The 19,217-nt window shown below is 39.3% G+C and overlaps 1 protein-coding gene and 1 pseudogene across 1 annotated transcript in view; both read right to left on the reverse strand.

Moving 5' to 3' along the window:
* TUBA1B (tubulin alpha 1b) overlaps positions 1-19,217 on the reverse strand; it is a 45,853-nt gene that overhangs the window by 14,147 nt on the left and 12,489 nt on the right. The window lies entirely within an intron of this gene.
* LOC137202828 (kelch-like protein 8 pseudogene) lies at positions 8,468-9,983 on the reverse strand (annotated as a pseudogene).

The raw sequence follows: 19,217 nt of genomic DNA on the forward strand, positions 1-19,217 counted from the left end.
ATAGATTCATAAAGGAATGTGCCGTCTCTATTCTTTGGAAGAGTTGGTATAATATTGGAATATTTTTCCCTTAAAACTTGTTGCAGCTTTCTAGTGGAGCAGTCTGAACCTGGATGGTGCTGGTGGTATTGTTATGGGAAGATTTTTTTTAAACTTCTAATCAGTTTCTTTAGTGGTTATGTGATTATTCCGATTTTTAATTTCTTCTTGAAGTTTTTTTCTCAGTTCATCTTTAAATACAAATCTATTGGATTAAATCTTCATAATATCCTAGTTTATCTTTTTTTTTTTTTTTTTTTTTTTTGCGGTTTGCGGGCCTCTCACTGTTGTGGCCTCTCCCGTTGCGGAGCACAGGCTCCGGACGCGCAGGCTCAGCGGCCATGGCTCACGGGCCCAGCCGCTCCGCGGCATGTGGGATCTTCCTGGACCGGGGCACGAACCCATTTCCCCTGCATCGGCAGGCGGACTCTCAACCACTGCACCACCAGGGAAGCCCCTAGTTTATCTTTTTAATGTGTATGACTTCTGTGGTGACAGCTCCTTTTCTTTTCTTTTTTTTTTAATTTTTTTTTTTTTGGCTGCACTGGGTCTTCGTTGCTTGCGCAGGCTTTCTCCAGTTGCAGCGAGTGGGTGCTACTCTTCCTTGTGGTGCGCGGGCTTCTCATTGTGGTGGCTTCTCATGTTGCAGAGCATGGGCTCTAGGCACGTGGTCTTCAGTAGTTGCAGCACGTGGTCTCAGTAGTTGCCGCACATAGGCCCTAGAAGGCACGGTTTCAGCAGTGCCGCTCGCGGGCTCTAGAGCACAGGCTCAGTGGTTGTGGCACACAGGCTTAGTTGCCCCGCAGCAGGTGGGATCTTCCCGGACCAGGGCTCAAATCTGTGTCCCCTGCATTGGCAGGCGGATTCTTAACCACTGCGCCACTAGGGAAGTCCCTACAGAAGGTGTCTTTTTTTTTTTTCAGAAGGTGTCTTAATGCTGTTCTCTACTGTAGCTGTAGAATAAAATATTCTACTTAATAAACCCAAGTAGGGAAAAATCCCTGCATCTTATCACAGATGTAAAAAGCCATCCCAGTGGAATGATCATATTGGATCCCTGATGAGTATAGAGACTATGTTGTGCAGCACAATAGTGTTCCTTCAGGGAACATTAATTGTAGCTAATACTTCTGTCTAACATTGGATAATATTGCATTTAACATCATCAAATAACTATAAAACATTGTTGAAAGAAATTAAAGATGATCTAAATAAATGGAAAAATGTTTAAGTATCGGAAGACTTACTATTGTTAAGATGGCAACATTCCCCAAATTGATATACAGATACAATACAATCCCTATCAAAACTCCCAGCTGGCTTCTTTGCAGAAATTAACAAACTGATCCTAAAATGTATATGAAAATTCAAGGGACCAAGAATAGCAAAAAAAACTTGAAGGAAAACAAAGTTAGTGGACTCATATTCCCTGATTTCAAAACTTTCTACAAAGCTACAATAATCAAGACTGTGTGGGACTTCTCTGGTAGCACAGTGGTTAAGAATCTGCCTGCCAATGCAGGGGACACAGGTTCAAGCCCTGGTCCGGGAAGATCCCGCATGCCTCGCAGCAACTAAGCCCGTGTGCCACAGCTACTGAGCCTGTGCTTTAGAGCCCACGAGCCGCAACTACTGAAGCCCGAGTACCACAACTACTGAAGCCCAAGTGCCTAGAGCCCATGCTCTGCAACAAAAGAAGCCACCTCAATGAGAAGCCCATGCACCACAATGAAGAGTAGTCCCACTTGCAGCAACTAGAGAAAGCCCGCATGCAGCAACGAAGACCCAATGCAGCCAAAAATAAGTAAATTAATAATAAAAGACTGTGTGGTGCTGGCATAAGTATAGATATATGGAATAGAATTAAGAGTCCAGGAATAAACTTGCACACTTACAGTCAATTAATTTTTGAAAAGGTTTCAAGATAATTCAATGAGGAAAAAATAGTCTTTTCAACATATATTCCTGGGCTAACTAGATACCTATATGTAAGGGAATAAAGTTAGATCCCTTCCTCACACATACACAAACATGTATACACGCATTAACTCAAATGGCTCATATACCTAGTGTATGTAATAGATCAAACAATAAAGCTCTTAGAAGAAAATATAGATGTAAATCTTAATGACCCTGGATCAAAGCCTTCTTTGATATGACACCGCAAACATAGGCAATTAAAAACTTCTGTGTTTCAAAGGACTGTATCAGGAAATAGTATGGGGACTTCCCCGGTGGGCCAGTGATGAAGACTCTGTGCTCCCACTGCAGGGGTCGCAGGTTCTATCCCTGGTTGGGGAACTAAGATCCTACATGCTGTGTGGCCAAAAAAAAAAAAAATTATGTATATAATATTATCCATTTTATTCATTCTCACATAATGGGAGAAAATATTTGCAAATTATAAGATATTCATAACTAGAACATGTAAAGAATTCTTACAACTCAATATAAAAGACAAATAATCCAATTAAAAAATGGGTAAAGAATCTGAATATACATTTCTCCAAAGAAGATATACAAATGGCCAATGAGTACATGAAAAGGTGCTCAACATCATTAACCATCAGGGAAGTGTAAATCAAAATCCCAGTGAGATACCACTTCACACCCACTAGGATGGCTACAATCAAAAAGAAAGATAATGAGTCTTAGTGAGGGTATAGAAAAATTGGAACTCTCCTACACTACTGGTAGGAATGTAAATGGTGCAACCACTTTGGAAAATAGTTGGGCAGTTCCACAAAATATTAAGCATAGAGTTACCTATAAACCAGAAATTCCACTTCTAGGATTATATCAAAGAGAAATGAAAACATATGGCCACACAGAAACTCATACACAAATGTTCACAGCAGCTGTAGGGGAGGAAAAAAATATTTTCCTTTTACTCTTCTAAGTTCTTGGCTGGAGTTCTGTAACAAAAGATTAGTAAGAGAAAAACAAATAGAAGTTTATTAACACGTATATCTCATATATACATGGGAGAAACTCAGGAATAGTAATTTAAAGGTTTGTTTAAAACTTGGACTTATATAGCATCTTAGCAAAGGAGCAAATTTTTAGAAAAGTGACAAAGAAAGGATCTTGAGTCTCTAGGGGTGGCAAATTTTGGGAAGGTAAATATGTGAAGAACTAATGGAAGATAAGGGCTCTCAGTAAAGTTTGCTGTAGAGAACCTCTGGTGCTGTCTCTGGGCTGATAAAGGTCTGGAGTTATCAGTGATTAACTTCTGTGCAAATTTATGTCTTGCCTGCTTTTAGGCAAATGGGGGAAAGCAGAGAGCTTTTTTGTATCTGCTTCTTCTTAGTTGCCTTCAGTTCAAAATAATCTTTATGACAAAGTGGCATGTTTTGGGTTGGCAAATTCTATCTTTCACAGCTATCTTTCACAGAATTATCGTAATAGCCAAAAATTGGAAACACTCCAAACACCCATCAACTGATGAAAGGATAAAGGAAATGTTGTATCTTTATACAATGGAATATTATTTGACAATAAAAAGAAATGAAGTACACACTACAACATAGATGAGCCTTGAAAACATCATGCTAAGTAAAAGAAGCCACATATTATATGATTCTGTTTACAGGAAATGTCCAGAATAAGCAAATCCATAGGTACAGGAAATAGATTAGTGTTTGCCATAGGCTAGGGGGAGGTTTGAATGGGGAGTGACTGCTAAGAGGTACAGAGTTTAGGGGTTTATTTGTAGAATATGAAATTGTTCTGGAATTAAACGGTGGTAATGTTTGCACAACCTGGTGAATATACTAAAAACAAATTGTACACTAAAATTGTACACTAATTAGTGAATTTTATGGTATGTGAAGTATATATTGATTAACAAGACAGAGAAATTGCTATATTTTAAAATTTTCTTGCCCTACTGGTGTTTCCTAACCCTATAACAGTCTGGAGTACTTTAAAAGAAATATTTCAAAAATATGTCTACTTGGGACTTCCCTGGTGGTCTGGTGGGTAAGACTGCATGCTCCCAATGCAGGGGGCTCAGGTTCGATCCCTGGTCAGGGAACTAGATCCCACATGCGTGCCGCAACTTAGAGCCTGCGTACCACAACTAAAGATCCTGAGTGCAGCAACGAAGATCCCACATGCTGCAATTAAGGCCCAGCACAGCCAAAATAAATAAATAAATAAATATTTAAAAGAAAAATGTCTACTTGACTTTTTTTTTTAAAAAAGAAGAAGCCAGTTACACCTACATATTGTGTACTCTATTTATTTCACTTATTTACTTATTTCTTTATTTATTTTCCCCCAGGACTTTATTCTGTGCACGTGGTGGGGAAAGGGAGGTGAGGGAAGGGAGAATGGGGCAAGGGAGACACCCACCCGTGCTACACTTGTGGGTGGTAGCAAAGATTGTTGCCTTGGAGAGGAACATGGCAGGGGAGAGGACCTGTGGGTTGTTCTCTGCAGCCCCAGACGCCCAGAAGGGTGGAGAGAGCAGGAGGGTTCATGTCCATAAGGAACCGTTGGCTGTCCTGTCAGGTCAGGCACAGCACTGGGGGCTGTGTTTGGAGCTTGGGTCTTCTTTATGAGTTTACTAATGTTTACAGAACTGTGCAGCAGGAAAATGGAAGACTGGGGCAGGTGAAAATCGAAAGCTGGCCAGAAGGGCATGGGGAGCCCGTGATGGGAAGGTGTGCCTGTGGGCTTTCAGGACTCCATTATATGAAATTTCCAGAATAGGAAGCTGTAAAGAGACAGGAAGTGGATTAGTGGTTCTTTAGGGGTGGGGGTTGCCTAGGTTACAGAGTTTCTTTGCGTGGGGGGTGGGATGATGAAAATGCTCTAATATTGATTGTGGTGATGGTCGCACAACACTGAATATACTGAAAATCATTGAATTGTACACTTTAAATTGTATGACGTGAATTATATTTAAATAAAATTTTTATATTAGGGAAAAAAACCTACAAGGGATAAAGTGTGAGGGGCAGGCATTAACCTTGGGGTAGGGAGAATGGATGCTAGTCTACCACTGTGTACTCTGATTTTAATGTCTCAGGATACTTGAAATAGCTACCCAAAATGTCATCTGCTTTGCCTAAGACAGTGCTTAAAATTCTTCTCCTGGTGATTTTTTAAAAGTCAAACCTTTAGTTCCTAAAAATTCCCTGTTTAAATGCCAGTACTTTAGTAAAAGATGGTATTTTAATTAATCAGTTACTATTTTTATAGATACTAGTAGGCTGTTGATAGAAATTAAAGCTTTGGGTAAGAGAAACAGAATGGGGTATTAGAGTATGGGTAAGGGTTGAGTGTGGCCAGTACCAGAAAGTGAGGTGCTGAATAAGGATGTGAGACTCTTCAGAAGAAAACTTCATTTACATCAGAGTATTCCTAAAGTTGGTGCTATTATTTATGACTACATTGCTTAAACCCTATACTCTTTTGATAAAATTAAGATTTTTTGCTCTTTACCAAAAAACCTGAAAGAATGAGAATTGCTCAGGCTCAAGGTTGCAGGTGAGACATTTGCTTAACATCTTTTTAAAAAATATATTTTTAAGATATTTATTTATTTCATTTATTTATTGCTTTTTTGGCTGCATTGGGTCTTAGTTGTGGCGTGTGGGCTTCTCTCTAGTTGTGGCGTGTGGGCTCCAGAGCATATGGGCTCTGTAGTTGTGGCATGTGGGCTTAGCTGCCCTGTGGCAGTTCCCTGACCAGGGTTTGAACCAGCGTCCCCTGCATTGGAAGGCAGATTCTTAACCACTGGACCACCAGGGAAGTCCCATGATTAGCACCTCTAATGTGTTCTTTTAAGAAAATTACTTCCTAATTCATTGCCACAAAGTGATTTATAAGATAATGATTTGGAGAGGTTTTTAACTGGGAGTGGCATCTAGAGCATGCTAGCCATCAGCTATAAATAGACTTGTAAAACTAAGAGAGTGCATCATTGAGAATACCCTGGATTTTTTTTTGACACCCAGCCTATATAGCCAATATAAACATTTTTTTAAGTTCATATCAGAAAAATTCCTTTCTTTTTAAACATTTCCTTTTTCCTTTGTTCTGTATACTCATTCTAGAAAATTCAGACAACTTAGAAAGTTATGATGAAAGTAAAATTTACGTGAAATCTTGTCATTCGTAAAAATACTGTAAGATTTGATAAAGATCCTTTAGGTATCTCTCTATGTATGTACATATATGTACATAATTTTATATAAATGGATTTATACATACTATATATTGTGGAAAAAGAAGACTTGGAATTGTATTTGGTTATGAATCTGTTAGAGGCATTTCTTTTCTTTATTTATAATTTGCAAGCTTGCCAAGAGAAAACTAGATCCAAGATCTGTGATTTTTCTAACTAGGGAATCTATACAGCATATATGGTTATTGGTTAATTAATATAAAGCTAGTAAGATCATCTTAATAGCTTATTTGATTAATGCTGGTACAATTTATAAACTAACAAAAATCTGTTATAGACATATTTGTGACTCTCTTTAACTCTCTAAATCATATTGTAAAATTTTGCTGTTAGCCCAAGTCTTGGAGTGAAGGGGCTACATTCCAGAATGGTAAAGATAGACTCTGTAGCATAACGGTTTGACATACACACACACACAAAATCCTTGTCTCTTTACATGATCTGTCAAGAAAATTGTTATAACAGAGAAAGTCTGAACACAGACAACAGAACATAGTCAAATTTAATCTTACCTAAGTCCTTCACCTTAGCCTGAATAGCCACATAAGAAGGATCTGTATTTAGCTTTCTGAGTAGTAAATATTCTTATCCTTCAATTTTCTTACAGAGAAGGCAATTTATAGCATAGTGTCTAAATAAACATAGTGCCTGCATAACTGATATTTACCCAAGCCTTAGAAGGATGAGGAAGTCTGCTCTAGAAGAGCAGACCCCCTGAAAGCACTTTGTCTCATGATGCCACTATTCCCTGTGTTGTATGAAATGGTCCACAGGAACTTTTATTCATTCTGTATTAAAAAAAATCTGGTATGGTGCCATCTATGATATATGCTCTTTGTCAAGTGCATGCTTAGATGACATGTGCAAACGCACACATGGAACCTTTTGTGATTTTGATTGGAATTGCATTGAATCTATAGATTGATTTGAGAAGAACTCACATTTTATTAGGTGACTCTTCCAACTCACAGACTAAGTATATAATTCCATGTATTTAAGTGTGTTTTAGTGTTTTTCAATAAAGTTTTATTAAAATATGTCTTGCATATTTTGGGTAATTTTATCCCTAGGCACTTTATATGTCTTTTGATACTGTTATGAAAAATATCCTTTGTAAAGTTAAAATTTCTAATCATTTTTGGTATATAAAAATGTAGTTGATTTTTGTATTTTTTTTGGTTTGTTTTTACAATATCTTTTATTGGTAATGATGGACTTGAGGTAATCAACAGTTCAACTACAGTCTATAAAGGGTTTTTTTAAAAATGCATTCATTTTCTGATAATAAATAAATCCAGATTCTGTACAGTTTAGAAAAACTATGATGGTGGCAAATAGAAAAATAGAAAGATAATAAATCTTGGGTTCAAAATGAAATGATTAAATCAAAGAAGAGAGTTAAACATATTTTTGGAGTCCCCTCTTTGGGGAGTCATGTAACAGACACCGTTCCCTCTCAAGGCTCTCGAGTGGGCACTAGAATAATGTTGACTTTAAAGCCTTCTCCTCTAATATCCCCTCTGGTTCAATTTTTGATTATGAAACAAATCCTTTCGGCATGAGATGAAAAAATAAAAGTGCAGATTCGTTCAGGTGGAATTAGTTCAGTTAGATCTTTTTGTGTCCTAACAATTCAAACTGAAATTAAGGGCTTCCTACAGCATTCCTATAAGCTTCTGAAAACACAGCCAAAGGGCACTCAGAAAGATGAAACATTTTTCCTATTTCTGTAAATATTCAAGGGATTGAAAAATCAACACCTAGAAAAAAACAAGGCAAAAATTCATCAGCACCAAGTAGAAAAGATCTTCAAATGGAGCAGGTCTGTTATGTGTCCTGATATCCTTGTGTTGATGAATAGGTTCACAATATCCCCCTAGGAAAAGTCTACTGCCTAAGGTTAACACCTTTAGGCAAAAGGTAAAGCTCAGCAAATGACTTCATTTTACATTTTGATTCATCCATAGTTTTTTAAAAAAAGGAAATTCAAGGTTTTGACGGTTAGAGTGTCTTCCTTCCCTACTTCATTATTTGTTAAAGTGGGAAGTATCAACTTTATTACTAGTAGTTTCAGCTACAATTTCAAAAGTTGCACGTAGTCACAATACAACAGTTTACGTTTAAATGAGACTCTAGTAGTAGTTAAAACTGTTCAAAGGTGGCCATTACAAAATCCTGGTAGTCTTTCTTGCCTATCAGATATGACTAAATTGTTGGTGGCTAGAACTCAAGTCACATACAGTCAACCACATTATTGGATCCACGACCTGCATCTCGAATTTGCCTAGTTAGGCACACACAGCTACACCTGCTCCAGCTCTGCGGTGAGACACAGATCCAACAAGCTCCCACCTATTCAGCACTGGATCAAATGCATCTACTGTATTTAAGTATGCATTGCCATTATGACCACCAACTGCAAAGATTTTGCCCATCACTGTTGCGATCCCCACTCCACCCCCGGGAGTGGTAAGGGCTGCTACATAATCCCACTTGTTGCTTCGAGGATCATACCGCTCAGCTGAACTCACAGGAGAATTATCATCAAAACCACCAACAACATGTAAGCAACCATGGAGCTCACTAACTCCATTGCCTGCTCTTCACTGACCCATTTCTTTAACTTCTATCCATTTATCGAGATGTGGATCACACCTCTCCACACTAGATAGAGAAGCTACTCCATCCTTGCCACCTACTGCATAAACATGGTTCACAAGAGCCACAGAGCCAACTCCTCCACGGGAAGTATTCACTGGTGCCACTGTACTCCACTGATCAGATTCTATGTCATATCTCTCAACATCGTTGACGCAAGTGTTGTCATCTAACCTTCCAATTGCATAAATTGGGCCTCCCAAGGAGGCCAAGGCAATTCCTCGCCTCTTTGTGTTCACTGATGCCTTCATCATCCATTTAATAGTGAGACAATCAAACATCTCCATACTACCTAAATGTTCATTTCCATCATGTCCACCCACTGCATACACTTTACCTTCCACTGAGATTACACCCACACGTCGCCTTCGACTGTTCGTTTCTTGTCCAAAGAACCAGCTGTTTTTGTTGATAGAATAGCATTCGATACAGCAAAAGGGGTCACCTGATCCACCTCGACCACCTACACAAAATAGCACACCAGCAGTATGTTTCCTTGGGGTAGTCCGAAAGGAGTATTCAAAGTCAAGTACTGCCATGCTACTCAAGTGAAGGTGGTAATTTCTTGCTTCATCCAATAAATCTCTACATTTTAGGTTCTGTTTGACAATCTGTTCTTTTGTCACAGCACCCATAAGAAAATCAACTGGCAACAGCGGCAAACGAACAAAGTCTTCACACTCCACCACTTCAGGAAAATGCTCACAGGCATACTGATCTGCCATGTCCATTAAGTCTATACGATTGTGACTTTCTGCAAAGGCTCTTACTGCCAGACAACTGGAGGGATGAAAATGTAACTTCATGTATTCACAGCAAGCTCTAGCCACCAGTTCAACCTTCAATGTGATATCACAGAGTTCTCCATTTTCATAAAACTGAAGAAGAGAACCATGAAAATCTTTCCAAGTTTCATTGGCATCAGAGATAAAGGAGTCTTCTCCATCACCATCACCAAGTGAAGATCTGTTCTTTATTTGCTGGTGCTGTTGCCTTTTCCCCTTTGTGAAGCGATTCCTAGCTTGTTTTGCATTCATAGGTTCTGAAGCCATTTGTAACACTCTTCTTTTAATATAGCTCTCTTCTCAAACATCCCGTTAATCTTTTGTAAAGGATGGGGAAAAGGCAGAATGTAGATGCAGTTCACTAAACTTCAGACATTTTTCAAAACCTACTTAACTGCCATTGTCCAGTTAGCTCAGTCCTCGGCCCGTCCCGCCGCTCGGTTCCTCCCGGCCTCGCCAAGGCTGCAGCCGCGCTACCAGGTTCTCGCAGCCCTGAGCAGTGCCGTACCAGCCCCACGCGAGCACCCGACGGACGCGCGCTCTTTTGAGCCTTTGTATATTTTTGTATACAAAATATTTGCAATCTATAGTATTTTTTAAAGTTTTGCCATCTGTTGTTCTCTTTTCTCTTCTGGAACTGCCAGTGTTTGCGTATTAGGTCTCCTGGATCTATCCTCTAAGTCTTGTATTTTCCATCATGATTTCTGTTTGTATTTAAGGTCTTTGCTTTGAGATAGTCCTTCTGCTTAATTTTCCAGCCACAATTCAGATCTGGACAGTAAACATTCTCTCCTTTAATTCATCTGCAAATTGTTCTCCTGGAAGATCATAGCTTTTCATTCCATAAATTCTTTATTTTTACCTGTTCTCACATATCCTTAAATGTCAGCTCAATATTCTTCAGGATTTACCTTCTTATTTACCCTTTTTATTGCTAAATTTCTTCTTGCTTATCTGTGCTTCCACTTAGGATTAGTTTCCTTTTATTTGAAGAATTCCCTTTAGTATTCCTTTAATTCAGGTCTGCCAGTGGCAAGTTCTCTCAGTTTTTGTTTGTCTGAAAATGTTTTTAATTTGTCTTCTTCTCATTTTCTTGTCTTTATTTTTGAAGGACATTTTTTATTGAGTATAGAATTCTAGCTTGGCAGTTATTATCTTGCAACACTTTGAATGTGTCATTCCATTATCTTTGGCTTTCCTCACTTTGTTGAGAAGCCAACTATTAGCCTTACTGTTGTTCCTTTGCGCAGCTTGCAGGATCTTAGTTCCCCAACCAGGTATTGAAGCCAGGCGCCCTGCAGTGGAAGCAAGGAGTCCTAACTGCTGGGCCACCAGGGAATTCCCGTTCTTTTTCTTTTTTATCTCTGTGAGCTTCAGTCTAGATGATTTTTCTGACCTGTCTTCTAGTTCACTAATTATCTTTTTATTTGTGTGCAGTGTGCTGTTAAGCACTGTTGAGTTCTTAAATGTGATTTTTTTTCAGTTCTAGAATTTCCATTTCATATTTCATACAGTTTCCTCTATGGAATTTCTCCCTCTTGTCATTTAATTTCTCAAACCTATTCCTTATGGTTATTTTAAAGTTCAAGTCTGATAATTCCAGTATCTGGTTCTTCTGTGGATCTGTTTCTCTTCTCTGATATCTCTTCAGTTTTTGTCATTTGATCTTGTCTGGAATACTAGTAATTTTTTGTTTAATACTGAAAATGGTTTATGAAAAATTAAAGAGATAATTTGAAGCCCTGAATGGTGTAGTCTTCTTCTTGCAAGGGTTTGTTTTTGCTTCTGACAGTCAGTTAGGGTAAGCTTAGACTCTCTTAATCAAGCCAGGGATTTTGTAATGAGAAGGTGAGCTTTGGTATTTATAGGAGCTGGTCTCTCCTTAGGTGTAGGCCTTTGAGGGTTTCAACTAAAAGTAAGGGGTGATTGCCAGGTTTCCTCTACCTTCTTAGGTCCTGAACCTCCAGGTTTTTCCCCCCACAAGTTCTGTAAGACTACAGGAAGACCAGTTTTGTTTTTCAGCCATTTAGCTACTGCTTTTTGCTCAGCTTCTCAAACTTTCGTTACTACTTTTGAATCAGTGATGCCTTAAGGGGAAAAGAAGCACTGAATGTCAGGCTTATCTCTTAGAACTCCTTTTCTGTCTGAGATTTTAGCCCCTCAAGTCCTTGCTGCCTTGGTACCTCTCTGATATCTACAAATAGATTTTTTTTATTTTAAATTTTGTTCATATTTTCCAGTTGTTTTTTGCTGTAGTCTTGGTCTGCAAGAAACTCCACCATTACTGAGAGCAGAACTCCCTACAGAATAACTTTAAAAATAAGACAATCGAAGCAAAGCAGTGATACTCAGCCTACCTTATGTTATTTGCCTTTATGTAAATATTGTGTCAGTGTCAGCAAAGATGATTTTCTATTTACCTTTGAGACGCCTTGACTTTCAAGGACATCAAGTGAATTTTTCTTGAAAAATCTCTCCTTTTATTGGTCTTATTTCTGCTATATCTGTTTTCTTTATTCTCTCCCCCACTACTTCCTTCATAATTCTGAGAGTCTTCTAATTTGACTTAGACAAGATGTGTCTAAATTGTCCCATTAAATTGTCTCTGCAGGTGATAAAATGATGGCTCACTCTCTCCCTTTAGCTCTAGAGAATAAGGCAATCATCAATGAGACTGAGTGAAAACATTCCTTAGCTTGATTTCCCAATACTAAATCTCAAGTAATCTTTTTAGGTTTAAATATAGTTGTAATAATAGCTTGATAGTGTATCTTTGTTACAAATTTTCATGTGACTAACAAGCCTACAACAATTTCCTATTCTCTAGAAGTGTCTAAAAATAATAAAATGTATTACATGATCTTGCCCCATCTGACCAAGGCTAACAGACCCAAAGGAGAAATTCTAACCCCAACTGGGCCAGTCAGATCATCACTGCCAGAAATTTGATATTTGTGACAATTAAATATAGGGATAGAGTTTTTAGATCTGAGTAATATGATACACAGCCTCTAAGATGGGACCTCCATTGTACCCCTTCTTCTAGTATTCATGTCCTGTGTTCTCCCCTTGACAGTAGGTTGGGCCTAGTGAGTCACTTCTAACAGACTACAGCAAAAGTAATAAGATGTTGTTTCTGAGGTTAGTTTGGAAAAAGACTGTGGGTTCTGTTTTAAGGGCTCTCTTTTTCTCCCTTGCTCCCTTGCTCTGAGGGAAGCCAATTGCCAGGTTGTGCTGCCCTTTGAAGAGGCCCATGTGTCAAGGAACTGCATGCAGGAGGTCTCCAGCTAACAGGCAGCAAGGAACTGAGGCCCTCGATTGAACAGCTGTCCAGATACTAAATTCTGCCAACAACCATGGGAGTGAGCTTGGAATAGAATTCTCCCTCAGTTGAGTCTTCAGATTAGACTGCAGCCCTGGCCAACAGCATGACTGAAACCTCATGAGAGATCTCTTCTGGTAGAACTTATCTTGGCTGCACCCATATTCCTGACCCTCACTTCATCTCTTCAACTGCTTGTTGCTCTAATCTTTCCATTACGGCATTACAACTGATCAGCTTCCTTGGTTCTCACCTTATTTTCTTGTGTTTCCTTCATCAAGGGTTTCCCCATGAGTTCCAGTATGTAACTCATTTGGTTTGCTTTCTTGTATATTGTCACTGGGCTGGGTCATTCCTTCTGTGATACGCTGCAGCAAGGATTTCTATGAATGCCACCCAGAGTCCTGGGTTTATCCTTCCTCTCTAGGTCAGACCTTGGATATCTTGGCCTTCAACATCCTGGACACTTAAAGGAACATTTAGCTGTTGTTTCCCTAAATAATGCCTAACATGGGAGCCAATCTGCCTAGCAGGCCTTGCCTGGGTCCCTGATGTATTCTCTTTGAACTATCTGGGTACTTCACCTGATCTCTTCAAGCTCCTTTTTCCAGGGTTAGCTTCTCTTTGCCGTACTACCTTGGACCCTTCTGATTCATTATGCCTGTTACTCGATAGGAACTAGTTGTCTACAGTATTATTATCCTTCCAACCCTCTTCTCTACCCCACCCCATTTATCAGATGGAAGCCATGCCCTATGTCTCAGTCATTTTTTTTCCAGACTTTACCCAGGTAGATTGTAGCTCAGGTTCAAATCACACTCACTTCCCACCATGGGTGCACTATTTATGATTACAGTTGAATACATTCAGCTGGTTTATGTATGCAACTATATTTTTACGACATTTTATGGTGTAGAACTTTGGGGTTTTTTTTTGTTCATTCCTCTGCATATAATTTTTGTGTGTATACTTTCACATGTTCATATGTATATTTTTTGTGTGAAGAGTTTTGAAGAACCTTCAAATACTACGTAAACTTGCTTCAGAGTAGAGGAGGGATGGTCCAGTAAGTTTTCTCATTTTTCACCTTAGGTTGTCAGTTGCATTAGATTGCTAAAGCATATGACCTTTCATTCAATTGCCAAATTCAGTAGCTATAGTCTACTTACTTAGGGCAAAATATTATAATCTTAAGCACATTGCCGCTAATATCTATCAAAAACACTGAAAAAACAGAATAATTATCAGCTGTTTCCTAAGGAATATTCAGTATTTCATTCCTCTAGTGGTTTTAATTGTTTTGGAGGATCTAATGAAAACTGTAGGGACTTCCCTGGTGGTGCAGTGGTTAAGAATCCACCTGCCATTGCAGGGGACATGGGTTTGAGCCCTGGTCTGGGAAGATCCCACATGCCATGGAGCAGCTAAGCCTATGCACCACAACTACTGAGCCTGTGCTCTAGAGCCCACAAGCCACAACTACTGAGCCCACATGCCACAACTACTGAAGCCCGTGAGCCTAGAGCCCGTGCTCCACAACAAGAGAAGCCACCACAATGAGAAGCCCGTGCACCGCAACGAAGAGTAGGCCCCGCTTGCTGCAACTAAAGAAAGCCTGTGTGCAGCAACGAAGACCCAACACAGCCAAAAAAAATTAAAACAAACAAAAAAACTGTATATTTTCTCTCCAGATGTGTGGGTAAGCCCTGTATCAGATATCTATTGCTGTGTAACAAACTACCCCAAAACTTATTGACTTAAAACAACAATTATTTTTTTTTATGGTTACGTGGGTTATAGACAGTTCTGTACCATATGATGTCATCTGGTTAACTCATGTAATTGCATTCAGCTGGGATTTCAGCTGGTGCTGCAATGCCTAGGACAGTCACATTCCCATGTTTGGGGTCTTTGTGCTCGCTGTTGGATGGGGTGTCCTGGTTTTTTTCCACATGACCTCTCTGAATGAAAACAAGCTGCCAGACTTCTTAAGGGCTTGACCTAGATCTGGTGTAGCTTCTCTTCTGTCACATCCTATTAGTCAAAGCAGTCATAAGGCCAACTGAGTTTTAAGGAGAGAGGAATAGACTCCACCTCTTGATGGGAGACATAGCATGTACCTACAGGGATGAGAGAAACAGTTAGTGGCTATCTTTGGCGATGGTCTACCATGAGTGTATTCACACAGAATTTTGCATACAACATCAGGGAGTTCACCAACCCATGAGAATCCTTTATGAAGTACCTATGTTTTCTTTGTTCTTTTTTTTTTTTTTTTTTGTGGTACGTGGGCCTCTCACTGTTGTGGCCTCTCCCATTGAGGAGCACAGGCTCCGGACGCGCAGGCTCAGCGACCATGGCTCACAGGCCCAGCCGCTCCGCAGCATGTGGGATCCTCCAGGACCGGGGCACGAACCCGCGTCCCCCGCATCGGCAGGCGGACTCTCAACCACTGCACCACCAGGGAAGCCCCTGTTCGTTTGTTTTTTTGTTTCTAAAATATTTATTTATTTATTTGGCTGCAATGGGTCTTAGTTGTGACACACAGGATCTTCATTGCCGCGTGCAGAATCTTTAGTTGCGGCATGCGAACTCTTAGTTGAGGCATGTGGGATCTAGTTCCTTGACCAGGGATTGAACCCAGGCCCCCTGCATTGGGAGCACGGAGTCTTAGCCACAGGACCGTCAGGCAAGTCCCTAAAATATCTATGTTTTCCAGAGTCCTAGGTTAAGAATCTCAGCTTTAAAATATAAACCAAGGGCTTCCCTGGTGGTGCAGTGGTTGAGAGTCCGCCTGCCGATGCAGGGGACACGGGTTCATGCCCCGGTCCAGGAAGATCCCACATGCCGCGGAGCGGCTGGGCCCGTGAGCCATGGCCGCTGAGCCTGTGCGTCCGGAGCTTCTGCTCCACAGTGGGAGAGGCCATAACGGTGAGAGGCCCAGGTACAGGAAAAAAAAAAAAAAAAAAAAATATATATATATATATATATATATATATATATAAACCAAGTATAGTGTATCCCAGAAATGCAAGGTTGGTTTCATATTCAAAAGGCAATGAACCCAGTTCACCATATTAGTAGGATAAAGGGAAAAAACCCATGTGATCATTTCAGAAAAAATTTTTGACAAAATCCAATATCTACTTATAAAAATAAAACTTCTCAGCAAATTAGGAATAGAAAGAAACTTTAACCTGATAAAGAGCATGTATGAAAAACTGACAGCTAACTTCATGCCTAATAGTAAACATTCTCTAAGATTGGAAACAAGACAAGGATATCTGCTCTCACTACCTGTAGTCATTGAGAATGACCTCCTGCTTTAGATACTCTAAGTTCTAACTCTGAATTAAGCTAGGTTATCAAAGGCCTACTTACCTGGACTGCACGATATAGGCTTCTGGTGGAATTACATTTTTTTTTCCTGGAATGTACTCTAGTGTGATGTACAGTCTATATTGAAAAATACATAATATGACTCATATGGTTTTTTTTTCTTCTTAGATTCTACTTTATTTGGCAAAACTCGGAAACTAATAACCAATTCACTTCCCCCTACCTCCTCTTTGAAGAAGGCAATTCTCCAGAGATAAAAATTCTGTGGCTTGGGGATTATCCACCATCTCCAGGCTTTAGACTCAGGCAGCTTATGGCCTGGTGGTCAGGCCTCCAGACCCAAAGCTCTCAGAGGCAATAGAAGAAAGTAAAAGGAAACTCTCATTTCAAAGACAGTGAAGCCTTCCCATTCCTCCTTCCCCCTGCCCACAACCTCCCACACTCCCAACCTAAATAGAAAGATAGTAGAGGACAATGTATGAGTGTGAGAGATACTCACACACAGACCTTCCTTTTAGCTAAAAAGCTGCAAAATCCCTCCCTGGAAGGAGGACAATTAGAAACACCAATCAAGGTTTGGTGGCACAAGGTGATAGTTGGAAACACGTGAGACTGGTAAAAATCCAGGGAGAAAATATTTCACCTTCAGCCCATTCTCAGGAATCTAGTGAACTTATATTAAAAATAATATAAAACTCCAAAACATTGCTGGTGGGAGTGAAAATTCACATCATCAGATAGAATCTGGTAGCACATTAGAAGAATGAATAATCACCATGACCAAGATTTTTGTATTGGAAATGCAGTGATGACTCAGCATTAGAAAAGCTTTTAGAATAATTCATTATAATGTGCTGAAGGAGAAAAATCATGTCAGCCTCCAAATATTACTGGAAACACATTTAATAAAATTCAATATCCATTCTGATAAAAATTCTTAACATTATATAAATAAGATAGAAATTCTTACATTGATATATATCCTTTCCATACATTTGATTAAAAAAAGTACAAAACATATGTTGTCTCAAGGCCAAGAGTTACATTCCAATTAAAGATAGAGAAAAGGATAGGATGAGCACCATACTTTTTAATATGAAGAAATTGTTACATACAATATAATTATAAAATTTATATAATGGTCTCAAAATATTCTTTTGCTGTCAATTTTTTACATTTTGATTTTCTCAAGTTTATTATAACCTCATAGATTAAATAGCAAGATAAATGTGGTTTTTAAAAAATATTTATTTATCTATTTGGTTGCACTGCATCATGGGGGCTCCTTAGTTGCGGCTTGTGGGCTCCTTAGTTGTGGCATGCGAACTCTTAGTTGAGGCGTGCATGTGGGATCTAGTTCCCTGACCAGGGATCGAACCTGAGCCCCTTGCATTGGGAGCTCAGAGTCTTAACCACTGCACCATCAGGGAAGTCCCAAGATAAATGTGTGTTTTTTTTTTTTTAATTAATTAATTAATTAATTAATTAATTTTTGACTGTGTTGGGTCTTTGCTGCCGCACCAAGGCTTTCTGCAGTTGCAGTGAGTGGGGGCTACTCTTTGCTGTGGTGCGCGGGCTTCTCATTGCAGTGGCTTCTCTTGCTGTGGAGCACAGGGTCTAGGCATGTGGGCTTCAGTAGCTGTGGCATGCGGGCTCAGTAGTTGTGGCTCATGGGCTCTAGAGTGCAGGCTCAGTAGTTGTGGCACACGGGCTTAGTTGCTCCACGACATGTGGGTATCTTCCCAGACTAGGGCTTGAACCTGTGTCCCTTGCATTGGCAGGTGGATTCTTAACCACTCTGCCACCAGGGAAGTCCCAATAAATGTGTTTTAATACTAACAACACAATTTAAGAGTGAGCAAAGGACTTGAATAGACATTTCTCCAAAGAAGATACCAAAATGGCCAATAAGTACATTAAGAGATGCTAAACATCAGTAATCATTTGGGAAATGCAAATCAAAACCACAGTGAGATACCACCTAACACCCACTAGAATGGCTACTGTAAAAAAAAAAAAAAAGAAAAACAAGGGGAGTTCTCTGGTGGTCTAGTGGTTAGGATTCCATACTTTCACTGCTGTGGCCCAGGTTCAATCCCTGGTCAGGGAACTGAGATTCTGCAAGCCGTGCAGTGCAACCAAAAAAAAAAAAAAAAGAAAAGAAAACAAAAACAAAATAGAAAATAACAAGTGTTAGCAAAGATACATATAGAAAATGGAAATTTTATACACTGTTGGTGGGAATGTAAAATGGTTTAGTCTCTATGGAAAATAGTGTGGCAATTCCTCAAAAAAAATTAAACATAGAATTACCATATATTATGATCCAGCAAATCCACTTCTGGGTATAAAACTCAAAAAATTGAAATCAGGGTCTGGAAGAGATATTATATACCCATTTCATGACAGCATTATTCACAATAGCCAAAATGTGGAAGCAACCCTAATGTCCATCAATGAATGAATGGATAAACAAAATGTAGTTTATACATATAATGGAATATTATTCAGCCTTAAAAAGGAAGGAAATTTTGAAAAGGAAGGAAATGTTGACTATATTATAACATGGACGAACCCTGAGGTTGTTATGCTAAGTGAAACAAGCTATTCACAAAAAGACAAATACTGTCTTATTCTATTATTTGAGGTACTTAGAATAGAAAAATTAAGAGACAGAAAGTGGAATAAATGGTGTTACTGAGTCTAAGCTTATACTACTTGCCATACCACAGGCCAATAAATCAAGAGACACTTTGGTGCAAGGAATAGCGACTTTATTCAGAAAGCCAGCAGACTGAGAAGATGGTGGACGAGTGTCCCAAAGAACCACTTTCCCCCAGTTAGAATTCAAGCTTCTTTTTTACTAAAAGGGGAGGGG

Source organism: Pseudorca crassidens, chromosome 11 (genome assembly GCF_039906515.1).
Source record: "Pseudorca crassidens isolate mPseCra1 chromosome 11, mPseCra1.hap1, whole genome shotgun sequence".
Lineage (NCBI taxonomy): Eukaryota > Metazoa > Chordata > Mammalia > Artiodactyla > Delphinidae > Pseudorca > Pseudorca crassidens.